General features: G+C 39.8%; 1 protein-coding gene across 4 annotated transcripts in view; it reads left to right on the forward strand.

Annotated features, from left to right (window-relative positions):
* AKAP6 (A-kinase anchoring protein 6) overlaps window positions 1–25,441 on the forward strand; it is a 393,441-nt gene that overhangs the window by 176,184 nt on the left and 191,816 nt on the right. The gene's annotated exons all lie outside the window — the stretch shown is intronic.

Here is a 25,441-nt window from a genome sequence, read left to right on the forward strand (position 1 = left end):
CTGGATGGACCATTGGTCTGACCTAGTATGGCTGTTCTTGTGTTCTTAAGTTTTTCTAATACTTGGTTGCCTCACAGAGATTTATGAATCTTAATTTATGTGTATGAGACACTTTGAGATCCTCAGGTGAAAGGTGGCATAGAAATGCAAAGTGTTTTTATTATTAAGACTAAGGTTGTTTAGTCCATTTATATGCAGGGCTGGCCTTTAGGGGTGGGAAGGCTGGGCGATGGCCCAGGGCTTCCATTCTAAGGGGGGCGCCTCCGGAGCCCCTCTGCCCACTGCTGCTCTGTCCCTCCACCCCAGCCCTGTACCCAGTTTCCACTGAGCTGGGGTTCAGGGACAGGGTTCAGGAGTGGAAACTGCCGGCAGCAACTGCTGCTGTCTGAACAAGTCTTCAGATTAGTGAGTGCTGCTCTGCGAGCTGTTTCTCACACTCCCCCAACACACACTGTCTCTCTCACTCCCCCAATATACACATTCTCCCCACAACTTAAAATTCATATGAAAATAAATGCAGTTCCAAGTATGATACTAATAGCAATGATGGAGTCAAGTGTTAGTGAGTCACATACATGATAGTGATCAGTAAACATAAATGCAAAAATAATTAGAAAAATAAATTATCGTTCTTAATAAAAGAGGAAAAAAACCTTAATCATGTGTGTTAAAATTAAGTAAATACATTTGTAATGGCGTGAAAAACAATGGACTAAAATAGAGTAGATAATGGCAGATAGAGTAGATAATGGTTTGCTGTTCCCGGCCAATGGGAGTTGCAGAAAGCGGCACAGGCCAGGCCACCACTTCCCGCAGCTCCCATTAACCAGCAGCGGTGAACCATGGTCACTGGGAACTGCAAGCGGCCGTACCTGCAGATGCTCAGGTAAACAAAGCGTCTCGCGGCCTGCCAGGGGCTTACCCTGAATAAGCCGCGAACCAAGTTTGGGAACCCCTGCCATTAGTAACCTAATAGTTTTCACAGTAATTAGGTACTGGATTGCGATAAACCCTTATGATGTGAAAGGATAGGAAGCATAAAAAGATCCTCCCTGCACCCCATTGTATAGCTTACACAAGGAGATTTTACAGATCCATAGTTGAAATTGAGTTCATTATACTTATAGAAGGGATTCAACTTCTGTTATGAATGTAAAATACAGTGTATCCTCCCCAAAATTAGAGCACTTACTTTTTGAGTACAGAGTTAATTTTCTGAGAATTTACAAGTAAACCTGTTAGTTCATTTTTATTAAATTACTGTGTATACTCGTTCATTAGACCATTCATTTATGAGCCGACCCCCCAAGATGGATAGGTAAAAATAGCAAAAACTGTGCATGACCCTTTCACGAGCTGACCCTATGTTTCAGGGCAAACTTTGGCTCCCCGCTGGTCAGGGTAAGCTGCTAGCGGGCCTGGATGTTTTGTTTACCTGGAGCGTTCACAGGCACGGAGTCCCTCAGCTCACAGTGGCCGCAGTTTGCTGTTCCCAGCCAATGGGAGCTGCAGGAAGCGGCGCAGGCCCAGGGACGTGCTGCTCCAGGTAAACAAAATGACAGTGTATTAGATATTCAATTCAATAATTCCATAGAGCTTAAAATAATCAAATTTTGGTGTAGACCCATTGATAAGCCCACCCCCACTGTTTGATGCTTCACTTTTTACCAAAAAAAATTCAACTTATGAATGAGTATATACGGTAATGAAAAATGGACCCTTTAAGAATTTGGAATTGGGTAGGATGCATTTTTGTCCTAATGAATTGTCACAAAAGAATAATATTACTAGCATTTAAAAATAAATTGTATAAAAGCTCACACACCAGTTTGTCCACACCAGCAATTTTTTTTTCTTCTCTGTAGAAGAAAGTTTAGATGTGCTCTCCATGACTCATAAAAATCTTCCTCCTTTTTCAAAAGCCACCTGTATTGTCAGGGACTGGAGTTTTGACAATATAGATCTCTAGAGAGATAGAGGAAGGATTGTCCTTTGTCCAAAATAAAGTACATTTTCAGACCATATAAAGGCCAATATTCATATTCTTTCTTACTGAGAGAGACTGCTCAGGAGTTTTAGATGGGTTACAAATAGCCCTGGAAGAGCACTAAAGCAATTAGATAGTACAGGGCTAAAAGGGCATTACATTAATCTACGGACAGTTCCACCAGCTTCCAGTTGGTGATTTGCTCCATGCCTTTTGGGCTGGATTGAGTGACAAGCTGAAGTGACATATGTAATGATTATCTCTAAAATTGCAATTAAATAACATCAGGTCTACAACAAAGCACAATGCATGTATATATTTAACAAAATTTTAATCACCAACCCATCTGCCTTTTAGGATCTATTGTTCATGGTAGAAATATTATTCTACTTGTTCTGTAGCCCTGAAGTGATAAACGTCGTTTTCCACAATGTACCCACACAAAAGAAGTTCACATGTATGCAGCAAAGGACTTGAAGCATATGCAAGTGAATTGCCAAAAGTGTAGTTTTTTTCCAGAGCACCAGGCTATTTCTACTGGCCTGAATGGGAACCAAGAATATTTGCGGACATGCTCACACTGAGCACTAACCAGCAGGCAGCAATAATGGAAGATCTAAACCTTTATGATCAGGTCTCGATTTCAAGCCAAGTGGAAATTATTCATCATATATTTTAAAATTAATACTTGAATTTGAAATGTATTATGCCATTGTCTCAGTTTTGACTCCCAGTCTGAGGCTAATGGAAGCAGTGGCATTTAAATTTGTAACAAAGACAAAACTAAACATATAAGACCAAATGAAAGTCAGATGTACTAAAGACATGAGAATAAAATGGGGCGGGGAAACGGAAAACAAAATGAGCATAATCCAGAGAAATGTCTTTAGACAATCACAGAAGTTCATTAATTTTCATAAGAGAATGAGCCCAAGGCTGCAAAATTGGACAGTCATGTTTTTGTGCTGGACAACCAAATCTGAAATCTTAAGTGGTCTGGTATCAGAATTCCACCCTCTTTCCCCTGTCACTCCCATCAATAACATGAGTACCTTTCTTAGCTGTAAAAAGTGAACAGTTTTGTTCACGGAATGGGCTGTATTTTACCTCTAAGAAATTGTGTGAGACTACAATGATATCTTAATGATTTTGATGATAATTAATCATCTATTTGCCACCTGTCTTCTATTTTTGAAAAAAAAAATCTTCCTTAAAAATTGTCATTTTCAGGGAAATGCAGATTAGAGGAGTATTAAACATGTGTACACTTTGAAAACAAGCTGTAATACAAATGCCCCTGGCTAATCTGCTGCTTTTTTGGTTTGGTTGTTTCATTTTGGGTTTTTGGGGGGGAGGGGGGGTGTTGTTTTTTATTATGGTGGGCGTTTGTTTTTTGAATACATTTTTATATTTTGTTAAAGGTGCTAAAGCCTCCAAAACCTTAACACAGTAGAAACATCGTAAATAACTTCACCAAATAACTTTCATTGCTCCTGGCGGCATGTTTAGATTTTTTTCTCTCTGATATACTATACTATCTTCAGAATGATGGTGCTCAGGAGTTAGAGCAGTATAGTGGAGTATTATCTCTCCCCTCGGGAGAATTCACTTTAAATCATTTAACCTGCTGATAATTTGGCTTTTCTGAACTTATTGCCCTGATTGGGAAAGATCATTTTATGCATCCATAAACGTGTCATTTTATGCAGAAGACAATCCACAGAGTATACTAATCAGTTATATAAACTACAAATCTAGGATTCTAAATAATGCCGTCAACCGTGCGGGACTTACTGTGGAAAAAGTAAAGTAAAAGAAATAAATCCTCATTGAAACAACAGGGGATGCATATGTAGTGGTGTTTGTGTCTATTGCATACCATATGAAACCCAACTACTACATGCCACAAGGGGCCACAACAGTGGTTCCCTTAACCTACCCAGCAATATTGTTAATCTATCCAACTATACTCTTACCCAGCAGAAGAATCTGTCCTATCTCAGGGCCTCTCCTTCTGCCTCTCCCCCCCACGAACATGATACAGTTCAGTGTGGTGATACATGATACAGTATGGTGACCTAGAATCCTATTTTCGACGGCTCCAACTCAAGGAATATTTCCAACCTCTGAACAACATACTAATCCACAGAGACCTTCCTACGAACACTACAAAAAGAAGGATTCTGGGTGGACTCCTCCTGAAGGTCGAAACAACAGACTGGACTTCTACATAGAGTGCTTCCGCCGACGTGCACGGGCTGAAATTGTGGAAAAGCAGCATCACTCGCCCCATTACCTCAGCCATGCAGAACACAATGCCATCCACAACTCAGAAACAACTCTGACATGATAATCAAAAAGGCTGACAAAGGAGGTGCTGTCGTCATCATGAATAGGTCGGAATATGAACAAGAGGCTGCTAGGCAGCTCTCCAACACCACTTTCTACAAGCCATTGCCCTCTGATCCCACTGAGGGTTACCAAAAGAAACTACATCATTTGCTCAAGAAACTCCCTGAAAAAGCACAAGAACAAATCTGCACAGACACACCCCTGGAACCCCGACCTGGGGTACTCTATCTGCTACCCAAGATCCATAAACCTGGAAATCCTGGATGCCCCATCGTCTCAGGCATTGGCACCCTGACAGCAGGATTGTCTGGCTATGTAGACTCCCTCCTCAGGCTACCAGCACTCCCAGCTATCTTCGAGACACCACTGACTTCCTGAGGAAACTACAATCCATCGGTGATCTTCCTGAAATCACCATCCTGGCCACCATGGATGTAGAAGCCCTCTACACCAACATTCCACACAAACATGGACTACAAGCCATCAGAAACAGTATCCCCGATAATGTCACAGCAAACCTGGTGGCTGAAGTTTGTGACTTTGTCCTCACCCATAACTATTTCACATTTGGGGACAATGTATACCTTCAAATCAGTGGCACTGCTATGGGTACCCGCATGGCCCCACAGTATGCCAACATTTTTATGGCTGACTTAGAACAACGCTTCCTCAGCTCTCGTCCCCTAATGCCCTTACTCTGCTTGCACTACATTGATGACATCTTCATCATATGGACCCATGGAAAAGAAGCCCTTGAGGAATTCCACCATGATTTCAACAATTTCCATCCCACCATCAACCTCAGCCTGGACCAGTCCACACAAGAGATCCACTTCCTGGACACTACGGTGCTAATAAGCGATGGTCACATAACCACCACCCTATACCGGAAACCTACTGACCGCTATTCCTATCTACATGCCTCCAGCTTTCACCCAGATCACACCACACGATCTATTGTCTACAGCCAAGCTCTACAATACAACCGCATTTGCTCCAACCCCTCAGACAGAGACAAACGCCTACAAGATCTCTATGAAGCATTCTTACAACTACAATACCCACCTGCTAAAGTGACGAATCAGATTGACAGAGCCAGGAGAGTACCCAGAAGTCACCTACTACAGGACAGGCCCAAAAAAGAAAATAACAGAACGCCACTAGCCATCACCTTCAGCCCCCAACTAAAACCTCTCCAACGCATCATCAAGGATCTACAACCTATCATGAAGGATGACCCATCACTCTCACAGATCTTGGGAGACAGGCCAGTCCTTGCTTACAGACAGCCCCCCAACCTGAAGCACATACTCACCAGCAACCACACCCCACACAATAGAACCACTAACCCAGGTACCTATCCTTGCAACAAAGCTCGTTGCCAACTGTGTCCACATATCTATTCCACCATCATAGGGCCTAATCACATCAGCCACACTATCAGAGGCTCGTTCACCTGCACATCCACCAATGTGATATATGCCATCATGTGCCAGCAATGCCCCTCTGCCACGCCACATTGGTCAAACTGGACAGTCTCTATGTAAAAGAATAAATTGGACACAGACCAGACGTCAAGAATTGTAACATTCAAAAACCAGTCAGAGAACACTTCAATCTCTAGAGACCTAAAAGTGACCATTCTTCAACAAAAAAACTTCAAAAACAGACTCCAATGAGAGACTGCTGAATTGGAATTAATTTCCAAGCTGGATACAATTAACTTAGGCTTGAATAGAGACTGGGAGTGGATGGGTCATCACACAAAGTAAAACTATTTCCCCATGTTTATTCCCCCCCATCCCTGCACTGTTCCTCAGAAGCTCTTGTCAACTGCTGGAAATGGCCCACCTTGATTATCACTACAAAAGGTTTTCTCCCCGCCCCCCCCCCCCACCGCTCTCCTGCTTGTATTAGCTCATCTTAAGTGATCACTCTCCTTACAGTGTGTGTGGTAACACCCATTGTTTCATGTTCTCTGTGTATATAAATCTCCCCACTGTATTTTCCACTGCATGCATCCAATGAAGTGAGCTGTAGCTCACGAAAGCTTATGTTCAAATAAATTTGTTAGTCTCTAAGATGCCACAAGTACTCCTTTTCTTCATATGAAACCTGTTAATGATCTCTCTGTGAGTTTCTGTATTCCTTGGCTAGAAGTGCCTGAGAACAGAAAAAATGCTACACTGTCTCTGGACTATAACTTGCAGGTTAATACACCAATTGGAATAGAGCATTGTAGAATGGCTGCTAGTGAGAAAAGTAGTGATTTCTAAGGTGGTTAGACTGTTGTTTTGGTATCTAGCTCCTATGAATCTTATTTCTGTAATTAAATAAAAGTTAAATATTTCCTAAGGAAGTCCAGGTGGGTACTTTGTGATTCACAGATGATGGTAACTTTATTGACCAACTTAGAACTGTTACACTTGAAGGATAGATTTGTAAAAGATCTAAACTAGCTTCCTGTGTGCATTGTGTGTGTGTGTAGAGAACAGGAATTGGCACAAGTTTTTCATATGTTCTGGTGGGAGAATTTGCTCTCCCAACCCTACCAACTGATGCTATAGAAACTGTGAGAGTCTTGTGAGCTCTGTGAAGGAAAATGGTCTCTTCACTGTTGTGGCTTCCAGTGCTTACCTCAGGGTGTTTTACATTGTGAAGGGGAACAGCATCACATTAACTTCTTCGCTAAATTCCCACTAGGTTCAGGAGTTACAAAGCTCCCAAGAGCAACCATTTTTTTCTAGACCTGCTCCTTCCAGAGCTGAAGATACCAAACCCCCTGTAAGGTGGCTTTGACGTTGACTGTTACTGCCTTATATGCTACAAGGAGAATTATTATACCACACTAGAGCTGGGGGCTGTCTTTGGAGGATCCAGCGTACATCAGACCTGCCTGGAAGGGGGGAGCTGGACCAGAGAACAGACTGATTAGACCAGTTGAGTAATCTGAATTTCAGACGAGACCTATCCATAGATCAACCTCTTTTAAACCCCCTGCTCAGATTGAAGAAAAGATTGCACTGTTATAAAGTGCAAAGTCTACTTTTGAGGTTTTTGAAGTATTCTAGGTTCTGTCTATAGATATTTGCAAGTACTGAAAATGTTTTATCTATCAGGAATAATTCCAAGGGTTAGTTATAATTTTCTTTTTGAAAATTGTGTTTTGAATAAATCTGTTGTTTTACTAGTTTACAGGGTGACTGGCCCCGTTAAGAGGTAGTGCAAGCCAGTGCACCTGTGACTCCTCATGTGCCTCCCAACTGCGGTTAAGAGAAGGCACCAAAGCCATATAAAGACACAGGAAAGGCGTATGCCTGAGAACTGACTGAGGAGTTAGTCAGGAAAAGGGGCAGGTCAGAGCTGCTTGGGAGAATCTGTAAGGGCCAGGTGAGAACTGCCTGGGACCAGAGGAGTCAGGAAGCAGCAGGGGAGAGCTGCTGGAGATAGAACAGAGAGCTGGTGAGGGATACTTGGGGTGGGGGTGGGGGTGGGGGTGGTTTGAACTGACCAAAGCTGTGGAATCCTTTTTCCTAGGGGCCCCTGACCAAAGCTTTGGACAGGGGCCCCTAGGAAAAAGGAAAGCTCCAGTTTGGTCAGGGGAAGCCAAGCCCAGAAGCAAGAGGACTGTTGTTGGAAGGTGGATCTCCAGTTGCAGGCACAGGAGTGACGGACAAGGAGGCCTGGGGAGTGGAACACTGAAAGAGATGGGGAGCTCTCTGGGTGAAGATCTGGGCAGAGGACCGCAAGAAGAGTCCAGGAACAGGTGGTTGGTCCCCGAGGGACATTTCCTGAGCAGGATATGATTCTCAGGGAGAACTGGGGCGTAGAACCTGTTGCAGAGCCTTCTCATGGGAGATCTGACTTGGGAGCTCTGGTGGAAGAGTCATGAGATTGGTCATTCACAGGCGGAGGTCTGGAGAGTGGGACACTGAAGCAAGGCCAAAGGAATTGAGAATGGAGTGCTGGTAGACTCTCGGGTGGATGACCGAGAAGTGATGTTCCTGCAGAGGGGAACAGAAAACTGCTGTACTTATATGTTTATTGTGGGAATTGGAGAAGGGTTTTACAAGAGTTTTGAGGAACCACTGCACAGGTGCATATGAATAAATTATGCTAAGAAGCAGGCATCGGATTGGACACTAAGAGACTATGTTCTTTTCATGGCCGGACAAGTAGGGAAACTGAGGCAGGGTTCAGCTGTTCTGCTGCAGCCTGCTGTTGGAGGATGCTCCACATGGAGACTGCCTTATGACACTGCTGTGTGTCATTCTATATATTCAGGAGTGGCTTCAGGATAAAGTGTATTGCTTTTGTAGGGAGAGTGATAAGGTCATTAAAATGTAATTTCCCCTTATATAAGGAATTGGAGAATATGATATGTTCCTTGCAATGTATAGGACATAGGTTTGTTGGCAGAGGAGGCCCAGTACTTATATTAAACACACACAAATTCAGTCTGCTCAGAGTCCTGGAAACATCTAAATCCCACTGGGCATGCTCAAAGGTAAAGCTGGGTGGAAAAAGGTAATTCCATTTCACAGAGGATTTTTATATTTCAAAATTTGGTTTTATAGCTCCAAGATTGTATTAGCTGTTTGGTCACTGAGTCACATTTTCAGCTGATTATTCATCACAACCCCCAAATCTTTTTCAGAATTACTTCTTCCCAGGGTAGAGCCCCTCCCCATACTCTTTGTTCCTGGATGTATACATTTACATTTAGCTGTAATAAAATGCATATTGTTTGCTTGCACCCAGTTTACCAAGTGATCTAGATTACTCCAAATCAGTGACCTGTTCTTTTCATTATTTATACTCCCTTGATTTTTTGTGTCACCTATAAACTTTATTAGTGATGATTTTATGGTTTCTTCCAGGTCATTGATAGGGCAGAAAACTGATCTCTCAGGGACTGCACCCAAAACACATCCACTTCCCCATTTACAGTTATGTTTTGAGACCTATCAGTTAGCCAGCCTTCAATCCATTTCATGTGTCCCATGTTAATTTTATATTGTTTTAGTTTTTTAATCAAAATGTTGTGCGGTACCAAGTCAAACACCTTACAGAAGTCTAAATACATTATGTCAACATTATGACCTTTATCGAACAATTCAGAATCGTTGTTATTCAGGATTAAAATTAAAAAATTCTGTCTGTGAAAGCAGATAGAATCCCAGGGCTTGGCAGATGGAGGAAGCTACAGACCCCAAAGTCCTGGGGTCCCTGACTCCAGGGCAGCTCAAACCCCAAACTGGAAGCCCAGTCAGGCATAGGTGCTGAAACTAGGGGTGTGGCAACATCCCCTGGCGTGAAGTGATTTCCATCATATACAGGGTTTATGGTTTGGTTCACTGGCTCTCAGCACCCCCACTATACAAATTGTTCCAGCACTCCTGCAGTCAGGTAAGGTAACAGATAAAACCTTGCCCCAGTTTCATTGAAATCGAAGAGTCTCCGCAAAATGATTTGATTTTTTCCAAATCATCAGACATGTTTTATCCAGATTTTTCCAGTCAGCTCTATTCAGAGGCTTGATACAAGTTTTAACAAAGTTGTTCCCACACTGGTAACTTTATACTTCTCTTTATATTCCTTATTCCTCAGTATGAGCTGGTGATTTTAACATGTCCGAAAAACACTGATTTGGATAAAAAAATTATTATTTTCTCAGTAAACTGCAAAATGCTCTTGTGGTCCGTAATGATCTGTAATTTTTAATGTATATTTCTAAATGTATTTATTCTGTCTTTTGGACAGAATACCACCATATTGATATGAACAATGTAGATATAAGCTGTCTTGTAAAGTGAACCAAAATGCATTTTAAAAAACAGTTTCTTTGAGATCCCAAAACATTAACAGAGTAGGTGTATAGGGACACAGATTACAAATAATTACATTTTAAAAACATTTAAAATCTGTTCTTCTATCCCTTACCTGCCAAGTCTTGAGGTCAAGCCCTTTAGCATTCAGTGTTTTTTCTCTTACAGGAGATGGATGACATCACTCACACCTAAAACAGTTTAAGCAAGGCAGCTCCTGCCCTGTTTCTGGTGTTAGTAATGTCACCACTGTTGCAGTAGAACTATGTAAACTTTGGGGCATGAACTGAGGTCTTGGCTGGTAAAAACCTTTCTGTTCACGTTTTATTATGTGTTTATTTGTCATTTCTAATTCCACACATGCATTCAGTTAATAATTTGGGATCACAAACAGTTTTACATTTATTTTGTTAAGGAGGCATTTCATTTCACCTTTTAATTGCATAAGACATGTGGAAGCAGATTATATCCAACCTCCAATCTCTCAAAGAATTTTAATAGAACTAACATCCTTCAGGGATAGTTCTAAAACCACATCGTATTATTAAGTGCTAATGTGTGCGTTGGGATCTGTAGATTAGCAAATGTACATGTGAGTAATATACATATGGCTGTTTATCACCTTAGTGACTCCACATCTACAGAGCCTGTTGTGCATCAGATATTTGCCTCTGGGATAGAAAAACCTTTTCACCTGAACTGGCCTTTTCTGCTGGTGTCAGGACAGTACAAACTAGCAATCAGTAGTGGTTAAAATGGCCCTTTTGGAATACCATTTCTCCCCATGAATGGGGTGCACTTGCAAACACGTTGTGTGATATACAACAGTCTGGAGAAATATTGCGATAGCACAGCCTGACAAGTCTTCATTTCTACAACTTGGCTCAGATTTTCTGAGCAGATCTGAAGGGAGGTAAATTGCAGGTTAGGGACAATCTCTCTTGAACATGTCTCCAGAAAACAGTGGGTACTGGCAGAGTGAGGATAATCCAATGTGGAAATCATAAAGTTTCTTTCCCTAAATGAGCCCCAGGGGACAACTACTATATACCTCAGGTGGAACTGTGCAGGAGCTCTAGCGGCTTTTGACATCACTGGGAGATGGAAGGGAAAAAATATTGGGTATAGGGCAAAAGAAGGTCATCAGAATAAATTGAAACAATACATGGCATAGATGGTTATGGAGATGCAAAAAAAAAGTGATAAGAGAATGTGTCATCCTTGTTGCTAGCAATAGATATTCTGCCCTTGGAGAGAGGATGGAGGAGTATCATCAGAAGACCAAGAATAGTCCTAGGGCAGACAGTAGCCAACCAATGATCTAGGGTCATTTTCAAAGGCAGAAAGGGTAGTTAGGCATCCAATTCCATTGAAAGTCATTGAGAATTGGGCATCTAAACCTGCCTTATGGGCCTTTGAAAATCCTCCCCTCAGAGCAAAAGAGTTGGTAGCAAGAAAGAGGCAGCAAATGATACTGAATGGTAACTACATAATAAGGAAACTGGGACAAGATATCTGTGTCCCAGCTAAAGAAAAAAGGATGTTACAATGCCTTCCAGATGCCAGAGCTATAGATAAAGGTGCCAGATAGTTGGAAATTATGACCATTCTCTTGACCATTTGGCAATATATTGCAAATTTTGCTACTGTTGGGACAGCTATGCTGAATGGCGGTTTAGAAGTCTGCCTAGGGAAAACCGCTTTAAATTCTAGTCTGAACTCCATGTAGTGTTGCTGGCAGTGACTGCCGGGGAGATGCACTGAATCAGCACATCTCTCAGCCAGGTTGGCCCCATCACCTCCCAGACTCTGTCTGTTCTGGTCTTTGCCAAAGCCTCCTACTGTCTCTCTTCTCCCTCTTCTGGGGGACTTTCTGCAGCTGGAGTTCTATAACCAGTGTTCCACCAGTGGAATTCAGGCAGTAAATCTGGCCCTTGCAATTTGGGCTTACAGGGAAGAGAAACAGGCAGCAGAGATGCCAAATGATTTCTTGCTAGCCAAAGGAATTAAGAAAAGTTTTTGTAAAAGTATATCAATGGGAAAAGAACCAAAAAGAAAGTATGTCCTTTATGGACTTATTTTCAGAAGGTATAAACAACCTCTGTTCCCACTTAGTTCAATGAGTACTGCAAGTGCTCAACACCTTTCAAAATCAAGATGATATTAAGGTTCTGATCCAATTCTCAGTAAGTCAATGGGAGTTCATCCAGTGATTTTTGTATGGGCTGTGAGTCAGGTCTGAAATGAAAATTAATGACGACTCAAAATTGTCTGGGGTACTTAAAAATTTGAAAATATGCAAAGCAACTGGTCCAGATATTGTGTTCTAGGCTAGAGTATTAAGTAAAATAGCTAACTTTCTGTATTGCTGACACTTTTCTGAAAAAATTAAATATTGGGGTGGAAATGAGAGACTAGAGAAAAGTTAAAATGTAGGACTTATTTTCAGATAAAGAAAGAATGATCTTGGTAGTTACCAAATTTTAAACCTAAATTACATCCCTAATGATGAAAAGTTTAAGAAAAACACTAGAAGGTAATAATACTATGCTGCTTGTTGCTGAAGGACTTATAAAGAATAAGTATTGACACAAACTTGATTGCTGGGTTTTTTTTTTCTTTTTGGATAGAATGACAAAATTAGGTCTCAAGCTGAAGCTATTTGCATGAGTAGTTATTTACATATATGTTCGCATAATTGGGGCGAGTTGGTGTGAAGAACGTGAGAATTTTCTGTGTCACAGTTTCAGGGTAGCTGCACCTGCATCTGCCCCCTACCCACCGTGGTCCTCTCAAGGAGTTTCCAGCCAGGTCTCATATCTCCAGCTGTCACCTGTCTGGACAGGGACCCTTGTCTCACTCCCTTCTAACAGGGATGTTTTAAGGCTGCACAGCCCCTCCATTCACCGTGATACCCCCAGCAAGCCAGTCTGCCTAAAGGCCAGCACCTATGCTCTGAGGACTATGAACAGTGTACTGCCAGCAGTTACAAGTCACCACACAGCTCTTTCTGAACAAGCACATTTATGCTTAAAGTTAAAAACATTATATAAAAAACAGTAAAAGTTCCAAAACGTGCTAAAAGCTTGCCAAAGACCACACATCAGTTTTAGGGGGCCCTAGTAAGCCAATGTCTTTCCAATCCCTCTACAACGGTTGGGGCCCTCCTTGGACAGAAGGTCCTGTCTATTTGCTGGAGCAGAAAGAAGGCTGTGTGTCAGTTCAAGCTCATCCTTTTATACCAAAAGCCTTTCCTTTGTGTCCTAGTCTCTGGAAAATCCAGTTTGAACCAATATATGCAATCAACCCCAGGGGGTGGAATTTCTCTGGAGTTGTTCAGTGTCAGTGACTCGCCTTAATCATCACTCACTGTGTTTAGTTCCTGGAGGAGCTGTGGTAACCCTCCCACATGGAACAGAACACAGTCACACATGAAACATTCATAGATTTAGTATAATATAGTCCCCAAGATGTTGCATGTGATGGCAATATCTATCATAGTCTGCATTAATGTTTGTAAATGTTTGATATACGTGTACACACACACATACACATATATCTGTGGGACTAGAAGTTATGTGTCTGAGTCTATGGAATCCAAAGAGTTAAGTCCAGCTTGAGCTTTTCCCAGCTCTCCAGGACCCCAGCAGGGTTGCCACCTGGTGCTCAAAGGAACAATACCTGAATCCACTGTCTTTTCTAGAAAAATGCATACGCCAGTTTGGACCTGGTGTGGGGTCCCAAGTCAGACACAGGAACTTTGAAAAAAGGATATTTGGAATTTATAAACTGTGAATTATGCGGGAGAGACACTGCCCAGAGAATCAGATTGAGAGAGAAAGATTTCAGGGAGGCCTCACTGCAATGATGTGAGCCTCCCTAAAAGAGGCAAAGAAAGGCCCAGGTTTAGGTAAGTTAATATGCATTTAAATGGTATTTTAACTCTTGTCTCCGTATTTGTGATGTTTCTTTGGATAAACAGATCACACATGTTTTGAAAAAGCTGTCCTTTCTTACTGCAATTTCATACTGGGTCACAAGCTCCTGGAGAAAAATATACAGCAGGGGCCAAACCCAGTCAGATGTGCTGGAGGTAATATTGTTCTGGGAAACAGGGAGGGCTGTACTGTGGTAATCCAGCCCAAAAGTGAGGGGCTGACAGAAGTGCAGGTATGGGCCTCATGGACGAGACAGAGTGGGGTCAAAGTACAGCATTATCCTGGAACCATAATAGTTGATAAAAGGATTTAAATTTAGATAAAGCAGTTTGATGCTGTGTCTCATGAAATCGTACTTGAAAAATGAATGCAAATTGCCTTGGATAGAAACATTGTCATGTGGATGAAAACTGGCTAAAAGACCATAAACAGAGTGGAATAATAAACAGCAACTTATAGATTTCAGTCAAAGTGTCCAATTGAGGATCTGATGAGATCAGTGTTAATCTTTAACATCTTCACTAATTATCTGGAAAAGGAAATAAGCAACAAGTTTTTGAAATTTGCAGGTGATGCTAAATTGGCAGGAGTTGTGAACACCAGTCAGTACAAAGAAATAACATCTTTGAACCTGGAGAGATTAGAATCACGAGCAGAAAATAAACTGAGAATAAGTTTAGGAAACTGTAAACCTATACTTGCGGTGGGCAATCTAAAATGCACATACTCAATAGCAAAAAGAAATATTGCAAGATGTAAAACTGGAAGAGATTAGAGATAACAGCAAATTTGACATGAGTTTACAATATGAAATGTTTGTAGAAAAAAAGCCATTATGATTTTGACCTACATATGCAATGGCATTCCATGACAGAGTAGAGACATAATCATCCTTCTCCATATACAGCTTGAAATTATGCATTCAAATCTTGGTACCACATTGCCAAAAGATACTGATAAAATTCTCATCTCTGTAATCAGGAGCCATGAAAGATTTGACTTACGAGGAAAGTTCAAAATAGCTATCTGGGTAAAACTAAGAGGTGACCAAGGGAAAACATAACAGTTTACTAATAGTGGAAGGACTTAAACAAAGAGAGAGACACATTAGGTGTAGTGCTCAGGTAATGCAATGAAATTGAGAAAGGGTAAAAGTAGGCAGAATGTCAAGAAAATATGACAATGAGTCATATTAGATTGTATAATAGTTTTCCAAAGGAAGAGGTTGAAATTACGTCATGTGGGATGTTTAGAATGGAGATGGATTAGAAAATATGCGGTAGGAATCTCTTCTGAATTAGGAAAGGGAGGCTGGATGATCTAATGATATTTTTTCATGTCTAACATCCAAAAATATAAAATTAGTATTCTGTATCCTAAGATTTTGAGGCTAGTAATCTCAATTTGCTTGATGGGGCATGCATAAAATAGTTTTCATCTCTTATTTCTATGAGTCTATCTATAAGATCATCTAGTCCATTCAGTGTAGGATTGTTCCAAATAGTATATTCTCCAGCGCTTTCTCCAGTCTAGTTTTTAATGTCTCCAGGGATGGAGCTTTCACTGTTTTCATTAGGAGATTATTACACAATCTAGTAGATCTCACTGTCAGAGAAACTTCCCTGATGTTTAGCTTAGATTTTCTTAATTTAATTCCATTAGTCCTAGCTATTATACCCTCTTATACTTACCCATGCTAAATAAGTTTTCTCTCTCCTTGATGTTCTTCCTTGTGAAATACAAATGGACATTTATATTTCTTCTTCCCCTTAATCATCATTTAGCTAATCTTGTTTAGTTCTTGGAATCTTTCCTCTGCCCTTTAAACCTTTTAATCATATTTTTTTGTTCTTCATTAAACTCCCATCAGTTTGTATGTAACTTTCCAGGTGTGCTAGATGCAATATCAATTTCCAGACAAAGCCATGTTAAAATGGAGTTATGGTTGAGAGTATGTGTGAGTAATGTAAGATAAAACATTTCAAGGATGTTGTAATTATCACATAACAAAGAATTATGAACCCAGATTATTCAGAATTAATATTAAATTTAAAAGAAATCCTGACATGTTAAGACACAGGAGGCATTGTTAGGGCACTCAAACAACCTTATTTCTGTCCTGCAGCAACACTATGCAATAACCATGTGATTATTATTATGAAGCTTGAGAGCTTATCTCTCTCATCAACAGAAGTTGGTCCAATAAAAGATATTTTCTCATCCACCTGGCCTCTCTAATATGCTGGGACCAATGTGGGTACAACAACACTGCATATTATGATGAAAGCATTCTAGTGCTTGGGGTCCCAAATTAGCTTAAACTAATTTTAGAGGCACATTACATTTTAATTCCTTTTTATTATGGTATTACGGGACAAAGAAATATTCAGGATTCGTTTTTTTCCCCAATGTTTATCTTTCAGCACAGGGCAGTGCATGAGCTCTTCTCCAGAGAAACTCTAAAAGAACTGTCTTCTCTCAAAATGGCTTCCATTTCCCATTGTTCTCAACAGGCTTATGGCCAGAGGTTGCCCTCAGTTAAGTGTGCCCTCTCACAAAATGTTCACTGTCTCCTATTGTTCCCAGTAACCATAAAACCAAGCTGCTATTGGGGAAAATGATAGCCCAATACTGTTAGGAGCTAGAGAGAAACACCGAGGAACTGGCGAAGGCAGAGGCCACCTGTGCTAAAGGCAATATATGGCTTCAGTTTCATTGAATACAAAAGATAATGGCAGCTAATTTGAAAGGCGACGATTCTTTTTGGGATTCTGTGAAGGAAAAAATATTGTTGAGCATCTGTTGAAGGAGAAACTGTCATTTATGAAAAATTGTGGCAAAAATTACCACTATCCTAACATTTCTTCATATGTAGCCTAAGCGCAAGATTTCACTATTCCGTAGAGTCCAGTTTTCAAATAATGGCACCTAAACAGGATGTCCAAATCCTGAATCAATCCTAAAACAAGCAATGATATAGTAGATTAAAAAAGAAAAAAGCTAGAGATACAAACTGGTGAGCCAAGAGAAGGTTCTTTAAAAAAGCTATTCCTCTATGCCCAGCCCTTTCTTAAATCTAGACTTTTATGAAACCCATTCTAGAAGTTCCTTCATAAGAGTTTGAACAAGCACTGACAATATTTAATTTACTGTTTACTTAAAACAGGCTGTGCTGAATAGTTTGTAATCATGCACTTCACAAGAGATGTACCATGCATGTGCCTCACATAGCAAAAGAGCACCTAAAGGACCTAAGAGTAGGTTGGGTAATTTCATGTAATTGAAGCTGAGTATAGATGCAGCTGGATGTGGCACTGTTTCAAGATGATGTGGATGCGTTTGATAGGAAAATTGGAAAAGATGAGATATTCTTCATTAGGAACGGGGAAAAAAGACTTGCTGCCCTAGAAAAGATTCATTTAACATAACGCACCAGATATTACAATACAGCTTGATTTTCAGGTGCACCTATTAACCAGTAATAATGTTAAAATGAAGATGTAAAATATGATGAATAAAGATGGGCCAAAACTTCTTGCGTTTGATTTGCAATTTTGTAGTTGTGCAAAATTCAGATTTTACTGATATATTTTGTAAGACACAAATGCTGTGAAAATGCATGAAATTCAGCAAAAATTAAACTTGTACTAGCATATTGGCCTCAAACAGAAGGGGCCCCACACTCACAGGTAGGTATAAACAGAAAGAGCGGCAAAGCAAATTGTCAGTTTGATGTAGTAGGGTGCCAGTTTTGGAACTTCAACAATGTAAAATATTTATTTGTTACAAATGTTAATTACTATAACTACAGCACACAAATAAACAAGAAAGATTGGTAACAGTAATCGATAATCCCTACAACAGCAAGTCCACAGCTGTTTTTATATATGTCAGTGGCTCTCAACCTTTCCAGACTACTGTACCCCTTGCTGGAGTCTGATTTGTCTTGCGTATTCCCCAAGTTTCACCTCACTTAGAAACTACTTGCTTACAAAATCAGAAATAAAAATACAAAAGTGTCACAGCACACTATTACAGAAAAATGGCTTACTTTCTCATTTTTACCATGTAATTATAAAATAAATCAATTGTAATATTAATATTGTTCTTACCTTTCAGCATGTAGTATATAGAGCATTATAAACAAATCATTGTATGAAATTTTAGTTTGCACTGTTTTCGCTAGTGCTTTTTATGTAGCCTGTGGTAAAACGAGGCAAATATCTAGATGAGTTGATGTACCCCCGGAAGACCTCTGTGTACTTCCAGGGGTATGTGTACCTCTGGTTGAGAACCACAGATATACATGACTTATGAAAAATATGATTGTGATACAGCTGAAGGTGAGATCAGCAATACATATGTTACATGCATTTATAACGGTGAAATGCTAGTCTACACAGTTACAGACAAAATTGGACCAGACATTTGGAAAGATGGGGAAAGTTCAAAAAATGAGATTCTCTCACTTCTTGGATATTTTCCAGTTTGATTGTGTTATATTTGAAAAATATAACTTCTGAACAGTTTGACCTAGGAACTCCACCTTTGTTTTACTCTTCTCTGGTAAGGAGTAATGCACTGGAGGGTAGAAGAGAGAAATAATTGGTAATCAAACCAATTTTCATGTGAATTTTAAACAATGTAGTGTTCTAAAGAAACCATATGGCAATACACTGGCCTGACACAAGCTTCTTAAACAACACATTATTGCCAGGCCAGCATACATTTTTTTTTTTTTTATAATCCACACCAAGCAGAAATATCCTGCAAAGTCTCTAGAACAGAGACCAGGGAGTCTGCATCAAATTGCCTTAAAAGCTCCTTGCTCATACTTTCCCCATCAAAAGATCCCCATTGTCTAGGAAACTGCACAGGAATATGGGGCTAGAGACTTCATGTTCTAGTCCAGGGATCTCAAACTCAAATCACCACGTGGGCCACATGAGGACTAGTACATTGGCCCGTGGGCCGCATCACGGACACCTTTTCATATAAAGGTACAAAAGCCCCTCCCCCTGCTGCTGCCCTGGCCCCGCCCCCACTCCACCCCTTCAATGAGGCCCCGGCCCCGCCCCCACCCCGCTTCTTCCAACCCCTTCCCCAAAGTCCCCACCCCAACTCCGCTCCCTTCCTGACCCTATTTCAACCCCTTCCCCAAATCCCCACCCCTGCCCCGCCGCCTCCTCTGAGCGCGCGGCTCCCTGCTCCTCGCCCCTCCTTCCTGGAAAGCAGTAGGTGCCGCCAACCAGCTGTTTAGTGGCAGGAAGCACCGGGAGGTAGGCAGAGGAGCAGGGACATGGCGCGCTGGGGGCGGAGGGGAGCTTGGGAGCTGCAGGAAATAACTCTGGGAGAGACACAGGGAGCTTAGCGGGCCACAGCAAATAACTCAGCCTGTGGGCCACGTGTTTGAGATCCCTGTTCTATTCCCATCTGTTTCACTGAGTAATAACAATTCACAAATATTTATTGGAGCCTCACACCACCCCTGTAAACATAGATAAATATCATAATCTCTATTTAACAAATGAGGAAAGAGAGACACAAGATCTCGTGACTTGCCTAAAGTTATAGGACAGTGCAAGAACGGGTAGAATCTAAACCTGATTTTCCGCACCTGCAGCTCCCATTGACTTCAACTGGAGATGTGGGAGCTCAGCACCTTTGAAAATAATTCCCTACATCTCTTGTCTAATGCAGTTGCCAAATCCACTAGATTGCCATGCTTCTGAATCAGTACAGTGAAGATAATGGTGTCTGCATGTAGCTGTAAACATACTAAAACCCATATATTTTCAGATTTCACCTGTGGAATGTGAAATTTCATTACTTTCCAGATGAATAAAACATGGCACAGAGGACCACACTCCCTTTTCTCGCAAGTCAAAACCTCTCCGTGTTTGTGTCCTCTTCTGTAAAATGAGGATGTGAAGAAAAATGGGGAAATTGCCTGACAGAGGTTCCCTGAGGATTAGATTGTGACTGTGGACATCTTAAGTTTGTAAAAGCTGTTATTTGTACTGTTGATATGTAGAATGTAGCAAATGTATACTACAGTATGTACATACATACATACATCCCTCTGTCTCGCTACGCTTTGCTATCGAACAATAATTTTGTATTTGGAGGTGCATAGACCTTTTGAAAACAGTGTGGACTATGTGTTTTTTAATTCATGATATATCCAAACATGTATTTCTCAGTGAATTGTGTGTGTCCTGGGAAAAAAATAGTAGACAAGTGAGCCTGCAAGGTCTACACAGATATAGTTTGGTTTAAATGATATGTCAGTGTAAGATTAAACATTGTTTTTTTAATTTTCTTGGTCATGGATGACTTGAGCCTGTGTGGTTTTTTGTGTCATACATTGGGCTGGATTCTCATCCCAGAAAAGTGAATGGAATTTTATCATTAATTTTTATATACCAGTGGAATCAGTCCCATTGTTCCAGAGTCAATCAATTCTCAGGGCAATGATACAATGTGATAGTTAAGGGTATCTGGGTGAGCTTGAGTGTTCATACCCATGTAATACATTTTTGTTTTTAACTTTAAAATGGAACCTTATCTTAAAATTTTTAGACTACGGTTTGCATAGTGTTTTGGAGAAAACCACAACATTCACATAGACGTTTCTTTCTCTCTTGTTTTTAATCTTAACTGTAGTTTAATGTAGTTATCCCTGAGAATGTAGCACTTTCAATACCAGAGCACATTCAGTCCTGCTTTATGGCCTTAGATATGAAATCCAGTACATGACATTCATTGTCACTTATCTTGAAGAAACAGCTACCACATATGGATGTGCAAGCTCTGTAACTGACCTTAACAGCTATTTGACAAACTGGTTATTGGAAGGAAGATTCCAGCACTATACATTTATACCACATTCTGAAGATATTTCTTTTGTATAATAGGATATCCTGTGAACTGTTCACATTTGGACTGTAAGAGTAAAGTAAAGCTGAGTGGTTCTAAACAATACAAATTAAAGTAACCTCAGGGCAACAGAGAAAATTATTCAAACCCACCAACAAGATGTTATAAAAATCCATTGTACCTATAAAATATGGCTTCCAGAAAACTAATGGCATACAACAGTGCATTTCTGTGAACTCATCCTGCTAGCAAGGGTTAGAACCCTTCATAAAGCTGCTTATGTTCTGCTGACTCATTGTGGCAGGTGCTGCTCAATAATTCCACCTTGAAAACAAGGGAAGTGGGAGTAGTTCTCTGGGGAGAAGGAAACCAGGTCCTTGGACTGAGGAAGTCCTGGAGAGACAGCCAAATTCAGTCTGAAATATATTTGTGGTGGTGTTTCTGACAGCCCAGTAACACACCTGGGAGAGGTGAGAGTCTGAACACAAAGACAGAGTTTGTGTGCTCTGAGAATGGGCTGGGGTTCAGTCTATTCACACAGTTTTGTCTGCGTCAAACTGATTCATGGAACGTTTCCCCATGTAGTGCTCTGGAACCAGCAATTTCCCAGGCAAAAAATAATTTTCCCTATCTGGATTTTAATAGTAATATTAAAATATTTTTACCGGTTAAAGGACACATCATTCAAAAGAATTTCTGAAAAGCTATACTTTGCTAATTTCAACAGCAGGCCTTAGTGTCTGGATGAGTTTGTATTGCCAGCTGTATTAGCAATGGAGAATTCAAATCCCAATAGTTTGCAATGGCTGTTTACATGGATGCTAAATAGAGAATGCAACCTTTGGGTTTAAAATGGCAACTCTCTTTTGTGAAGAGCTGGTGAATACATTTTAAAAAATGCTTTCCAGCTGGGTGGATAAAAATCAAGTATTTTTTTTTAAATCAAAAATGTCAGATTTTTTATAAACATTGAGTTTACTGTCAGAGTTTTAAAGAAAGTAGAAGCAATGAACGGATGGAAGTCATTGGTTAAGCACTTGGAACCAGGGTTTGTTGAAGTGCTAAGCTAGCTTTTGACAGCAGTAGCCTCTTTCACAGGTGCAGAGAGAATGTTCTTCTTTTCAGTTTATCCAACTAGTTCAGGCAATGACTAGTTCATTCAAATGTGAGGGACTAATTGGGAGTTGAAAAAGCAGGAAACCTTGTTTTTCTTTTCCAATTTATGAACAAAAACTAGGTGTGAGAGGATAAAAATCTGTTAATTCTACAGTCTTGAAGGACATGGTGACCTATCAGTTCAATTCACTACGTATAGATAATATTTCCTTTCTTTAATAAATCAGTTAGTTTTAAGTGCAAAACATGTTTTGATAAACTTTTTTTCTTATTTATCCAGCATATTTAAGGTAGTTTTATTTAACTAATAAAATTAAAATGCTGTTGTTTGCCTCCAAATAGAATGACACAAATCATGAGTAAAAATTTAATCATCTAGTAATTAAGAAATGCATGATTAACCATTTTCTAACATAATAAAAAAGTAAAAATGAAGAGTCGGAATAAATGTAAATTAAGCTATATTACTGCTTAAATAAATTTAATCAATATACTGTATCTTCTTGGACAGCAAAAATATGTACTAAATTTAGTATGCAATCTATATTTACTTGTAAAACAACATGTTTTAGTGGTTACCAACTAGAGAACCTTTCTTTAGGGAAAAAACTAAAAACTCTGCATACAAAATAAGATTAAAATCGATTATTTAAATCAGAGTTTCCTGTTTACTCATTTAAATCATAATTAAAATTGGTGATTTAAATTACTTTGATTTAAATCTATCCACTCTGGTTTCCAGTCATTCTTTTGGCAGGGCCAGTTATTTAAGTTATGTAAGCCTTACTTCATATATTATGTAACTGTGGTATTTTCATAGTTTTGCAAATTACTGGCCAATGACACTTTATAGATCCAAAAATAATTACCATGCAAGCTACACTTGTGTTAACACTGAAATAATCATATATTCAGTATTGCCCTCTAATTATATAGTACTTAATTTGTAATTAAATTGGTCAACAGTTGTATAAGTAAAGAATATTCACGACATTTGTACACAATAAGAGTTTCCTATCTATTATCAAGTATTTCATGTACTTGTATCATACCCTATTTAGTATACCTTCAGGTTTTTTATTAGGCACTTAATGCCTGTTTAGTTTTAGGGAGTTACTAGATTGAGTTTTCCTGGGAATAAAAGCATTGTTAAACACAATTTTAACACAAGACTTTTTTTCATGAAGCTGCTGCTAATGTTTAGAATTTTAAATTTCCCTCTTTTCCTTCAAACTGTGCTGCTATGCAGGCAACAGTTCTTCTCCGTCAAACAAAACAACAATAGGAATATTATAGCGGCACCAATTGCAGCTGAGTTAAAGATGAGCTGAGTTTAATACTTAAATCATGGATTCAACCTCTGTTGTGTATGAACAATAGTGTGCATCTTTCCTAAAACTGCAGCACATACTCTTTAAGTATAGAATGAATTTTCTGCAACTGTACAAGTAAATCCATTATTTATTTATTTTTAAATAAATTTAAAAATTGGTATTTTAAGAAATGAAGCATAGTATCAGACCTCCATTTTTGCTTATTTGCATGTTCCCTAATAATCAGACATAATGGAACAACACAGATTCTTCCAACTTCCCATATAATTAAAACATACGCTATCTCTGGAAGCTGGAGCCTTGTCCTCTATTTGAATGCTTAAGTCCCGTTTGTATGAATGAGCATTCTATGCATCAGTTAGGATGTTTTCTGAGAGAGAGCAGAATTCTATGTAACCACACTTGATCAACAAAATTCCCCAAACCCCAACAAATCAAATAAAAATGATCCTCTTATTATAGCTTTGGTGCGTTCCCCCCCAACCCCCCTTTCCCTTGCTTTCTCCCAGTGGCAGCATTTGTCCCATGGAGGCCCCCTGCAAAGCTCAATTCTGGTGCCCTTGCTTTTGCAAAGGACACCATTTTGCTCTACAAAATGGCATCCTCCATGCAGCATGACCTCACATTCAGTGTGTGCAAGATCACACCACTTGGAAGACGCCATTTTGTAGAGCAAAGTTGCATTCTCTGAACAGGTGGAGTGTGTTCTGGCTCCACTGCAACTGTGTTTGTCACCAGGGACACGTAACTGAGTCACCATATCGGGGGGCCCCCTCGCTGCCTTGAGGACGCCTGCAGTTGTACAAGTTGTAGGTATTTAATGCCCACCAATGCTTTATCCTAAGGCCACACTGCATTATTCCCTGTCACATGATACAATTCAAATTGCTATAGTTGGGTTTAATACGGATTGGTGACAGGCAGGAATTGCTCTATTCTACTTGCAAATGTTTTCTTTGTTTCCCTCAGAAAGGAAACTTAGATATTTTGTGGTGCCTGGTAGTTAATTAGTAGGATTTGGAGCAATTCAGGGCAGTTGGTGGAGAAACTAAAGTACAGTTGGGCACATGCACAGTTCAGTCTAACATCTACAAACAAACTCATTCCCAGATGGAGAATGACCCTTTCATCCAGAGGGCCATGTACTTATTGTTCTCACTCTTCACGCAGAACTCCCACAGATGACCGTAAGAATTGCCTGTGGGACTGAGGGCCACATATGAATTATGATTAAACATTCCAAGTATTTCCCTCTTCCTTTGTTTTTTTTCTCAACTGTTTGGATAAGAAATTATAAATTATAGTTCACACTTACCTAATGGAGATATCAAAGTGGCATATCATGCCTGTTGATGAAAGGGTAACCCCTGTTTCCAGATCATCTTTATGTTAACAGCTTATAGTATAATTTGCAGAATAAAATGTAATTAATTTCTTCAAAGCAAATGTGATAATTAGAGACTCATTGTAAAATAATAATAATGCTAGTTAACGATACTAATGCCCAAAAGATTAAAAACATTTGTTTTATCAATTAAGGAAGAGGGTACCTGATGCAGCATGATTTGTTTGAAAAAGGAGATGGAAGTTAAGTCAGAACCACAATATTAATGGATTTGTATGGGTGGGCATAAGGCTAATATATTCAGTGTTGTACATTTTTATGGTTTCATAAATAGTATTATTAGCAACATTTCAAAGGAAATATGAGAGAGAGCGCTCAGATGTGATGGCATAAACTGTGTGTTTTATAGAACGCTATTACTCCAGATACAGCCTACAGGATGTGACTTTTCATAAAACCTAATGAATTTCTAGATTTGTCAGCTGTTTCAACACAGATGCACTTTGCTATTCTCACGGAAATATTTTGATCCCAGATCTAAAATATCAATAGCTTTTAATATTGCAAGTTTGTTTGGCTATTTTGTAAATGGGGCTGTGGGTCTTGATAAAAGTAGCAAGTAATTTTGTACAGGTTTTATATTTTGCTGCCTCTCCAACATT

This window comes from Natator depressus, chromosome 6, assembly GCF_965152275.1.
Source record: "Natator depressus isolate rNatDep1 chromosome 6, rNatDep2.hap1, whole genome shotgun sequence".
Taxonomy (NCBI): Eukaryota; Metazoa; Chordata; order Testudines; family Cheloniidae; genus Natator; species Natator depressus.